At 47.3% G+C, this 3,886-nt stretch overlaps 1 non-coding gene across 1 annotated transcript; it reads right to left on the bottom strand.

Moving 5' to 3' along the window:
* Window positions 1–3,160: 3,160 nt before the first annotated feature.
* Window positions 3,161–3,233, bottom strand: TRNAV-AAC (transfer RNA valine (anticodon AAC)). The gene has a single exon. It is a non-coding gene; the product is annotated as a tRNA-Val (tRNA).
* Between the last annotated feature and the right edge of the window lie 653 nt (window positions 3,234–3,886).

Raw genomic sequence — 3,886 nt, 5'->3', positions numbered from 1 at the left:
ACAGCAGCAGTTCAACATGCCAAAGGCTGCTTCCTCCCACGATTGAGCCGGGGGCCCTCCGTATGTCAGCCGGTTGTAATAAACGCTACAACTCGGACACAGCTGATGCTTCCTAATGAGCCGGCCAGTCGGGAGACAGGAGCCGACCGACTGAACTCGACATGTATGTAGGACTCGACATACTCTTGTGTAGTGGGTCCACCTCAAGTGCAGGCTGACCAGTCGGTCAGCCACGGCGTCCCAGCTATTGACGGCATTTTTGAGAGCCACCTGGGCTGTAGCTCAAGTGGTAGAGCGCTCGCTTAGCATGTGAGAGGTACGGGGATCGATACCCCGCAGCTCCAAGTCGTACCTTTAGGCTTTCACACACCACTGGAGAGGTGCCCAGGGTAGGCGAGCGGGTAACAGGCTCCTTGCCGTTTGTCAAAGGGGGCAAATATATCTCCCGTGCAGTCCGTTTTCCGCATCTTTTTGACAGAAACATTTCTGATGGCATTTTTCATGACAAAAACTTAAACGACTTCAGCCTTCCAGCGAATGCACTCGGACCAATTGAAAAAGTGGAAATAACCTGGCGTGGAGTGGACTAGAGGTTCAAAACAGCATGGCGTTCAAAAAAGCACCCCTCTGTAGGTCACCCGCAGAGTTTGTTGTGCTTACCTTTCTCAACTTATCACCCTCCCTACCCCGACGTCTCTGTCCACATGCTAACGCTAAAACGCACTATTTGGAGCTGCGGGGTATCGATCCCCGTGCCTCTCACATGCTAAGCGAGCGCTCTACCACTTGAGCTACAGCCCCAGTGGTTTTCAAACATGACGTCAATAGTTGGGACGTCATGGCTGACCGAATAATCAGGTTTGACTTGAGGTGGACACTCTCCCAAAGGACTGGTCATATCGATGTCAGTCGGTTGGTTCCTGTCTCCCGATTGGCCGGCTCATCAGGGGCGATCACCTGCTTCCGTGATGTAGTGGTTATCACATCCGCCTAAGAGGTGGAAAGGGCCGGTTCAATCTCTGGCGGAAACATCGTTTAGTCCGTAGAACCGTTACGGTTGTGGTGTAGGCTCACATAAAGTTACTGTGCAGAAGACAATGAGGAAAGGATGAAGTAGACCCTTTCAATCACGTTTTTTGCTACGTTATGCAAGAAGGTCTGCATAGCTATCGGTCAGTTCAGAAATAACACGTGTGTTCGATTAACCTAAGAATAGTGTCACAACCCAACATGTGAATAATTGTAAACAACTAACACCCACGGGAAAATATGTAAGGCCACGACGAGGAAGGGCCAAAACTCAAGCAAAAGTGATATTCGCTTCGGCAAACACTTCCACTACTGCTACCGTTGCCTCTCGGCAGCTGAAGTAAGAATGGCTCCATGAAGACGGTATGACATCGCACATGGCACGGGATTCGCTGAATTGGTTGGAGGGACATTTCCCTGGAATGTCCATTAGCTTAAGGCTACCATGCAGTGACTTCGCACTCGCCGATCTTTTGCCACTGGACTTCATGTTGTGGACTAGCCTTAAGGACAAAGCCCCCTTGAAAATCTAGCGAACCTTCAAGAGCCCATGACGCATTTCAACTTGAGATGGACCACATCACCATCGACCAGAAGGACAGGACCACCGACCAACTGTAGCAGGTTCAGACGTTATGCTGCCTGTAGCGCCAATGGACCACCTGGAGCATCTTTAGCAGTTGCAAGTTGACGGATGAGGTATCTCAGACTACCATCAGCAGGAGAAATTTACATCACTCCAATCCATCCGGAAGAATGAACTCCCACAAGCCCATAGGAAGGTCCAAACAACCGTTCAGTACTCGCCCGACCTGTCTCCATTGGACTTCATGCGATCACCAGCAATGCACATTAGCTTGAGCTTAAGTACTGGGGTCTAAGCCCCCTTGCTTCGGGAAGTGTATGTTTTGACGCTCCTGCATAAACAGCTTAGATGCATGATATATATTTGTGAATGTTGGCGCCAGGTTTTCTCTCATACATGCCTCGGTGAGGATGACGGAATATTATATCTTTGTCTGCTCCTTGTCAAGGTTGTATATCCCGTAGACAATCTGACCTAGTTAAAGCCGAACTTATATGACGAGAGGCATCTGGCATCCAGAGATTAGGGTGCAAACGTGGGAATTCATGTCACGTTATGTTCACGAAATAGGAAATTAATGGTGATATCGGTTCCGCATATACATTGCACGTATATATTGCCCATTGTCGCTGTGCATTGTAACATAATGTTATTGCTGCATGGGGTATAGTATTATAAAAATGGTCTCGCATAACATATAAAAATTACCAACCTAGGTAGGCCTAGGATCTTGCCCTTCTTAAGACCTAAACCCTTCAGTTTCCCATCCTCACGCTGGTGAAGATGTGCAGACGTTTCTGTGCGGGGATGGTGGGACGTTTGTCTGTAATGCTCATCAGCTTAAGGCTACCATGCTGCTTCACACTTACCCGGCCTTTCGAGACTGGAAGGTATTGAATTATATGTCGTTTGAATTTTGACCCAGTATACTTTTGCAAATGGCTTTTCGTTATTCCATTGCCATCCTATATGTCTATGCCGCAGCCATGAGGCAAACTGGCGATTGCGTTCTGACCTTATTTTTCCATTGTTGGCTGATATCATGTGCGTCTTTCACGGCAACAGTGACGTTTCTACAAGCTAAACGATATTTCCGCCCGAGATCGAACGGGGCCTCCCGCGTGTTAGGTAGGGCCTCCCCGTGTGCGACGTCTTACCGTCTTCATGGAAACATTCTTACTTCAACTTGCCGAGAGGTGGCGGTAGCAGTGCTTCACGTGTTTGCTGAAGTAAATGTCGTCATTGCTTGCGTTTTTGGCCATTGTCGTGGTGTTCTTGAAAATTTGTCGGTGAGTCTAAGTTGGCTTCTTTTATTCACATGCTCGATTATCGCACTATTCTTAGGTTATCGATTAAACGTGTTATTTCTGTGATGATCATTTCTGTGATGATGATCTGTGATGATGTGATGTCTAACATTTTGCGGTATGTAGCACAAAGCGTACTAAAGGAACGGGCGATTTCATCCCAACCTAGCATTTATATTGTCATTTGACTTAATTTTGTCCTTACGCAACAACCGTAGCGTTCCTACAAACTAAACGATGTTTCCGCCCGGGATCGAACCGGGGGCCTTCCGCGTGTTAGGCGGATGTGATAACCACTACACCACGGAAACGGCTGGTGCTTGCTGATGACCCGGTCGGTCGTGAAACAGGAGCCGACCTACTGACCTCGACATGACCAGCTCTTTTATAGTGGGTCAACCTAAAGTGAAGGCTAGCCAGTCGGTCGGCCATGGCGTCCAAACTATTGACATCATATTTGAGAACCACGGGGCTGTTGCTCAAGTGGTAGAGCGATCGCTTAGCATGTGGGAGGGGATCGATACCCCGCAGCTCCAGGTGGTGAATTTTGGATCTTATATGGCATGCATTGTTTCACAATAGAATATATTTAAGTAAGCATCAGGCAAGATGAAACAAGCACACTTGTAATTATTTGTATCTTTTAAGGTAGAAAAGACTGCTCTAAACAACACAATTTTTCCTTTTAGTAAATATGATCCTCGACATCATGGTTTATTTACGCCATCATAACCAGCACAGCATTGATTGAGAGCCAACTGACGGCCGTCATATCTGGAAATCGTGCTCATATACGCCAGATATGGGTGACTTGATCACGTCATGTTTTTTATTTTGATTGCTGCATTGGTTATGGAATGACAACATTTGGTTGGCGTTATTACAGGGTCATAAATACCAAGGTTGCCTTGAAACCTCCCTTCCAAAGTCTTTCTACTTTCGCAGGGATGTAGCCCAGAAATTG

This window comes from Pollicipes pollicipes, unplaced genomic scaffold (assembly GCF_011947565.3).
Source record: "Pollicipes pollicipes isolate AB1234 unplaced genomic scaffold, Ppol_2.1 Scaffold_3087;HRSCAF=3621_pilon_pilon_pilon, whole genome shotgun sequence".
Classification (NCBI taxonomy): domain Eukaryota; kingdom Metazoa; phylum Arthropoda; class Thecostraca; order Pollicipedomorpha; family Pollicipedidae; genus Pollicipes; species Pollicipes pollicipes.
This window is presented reverse-complemented; position numbering and strand designations above follow the sequence as displayed.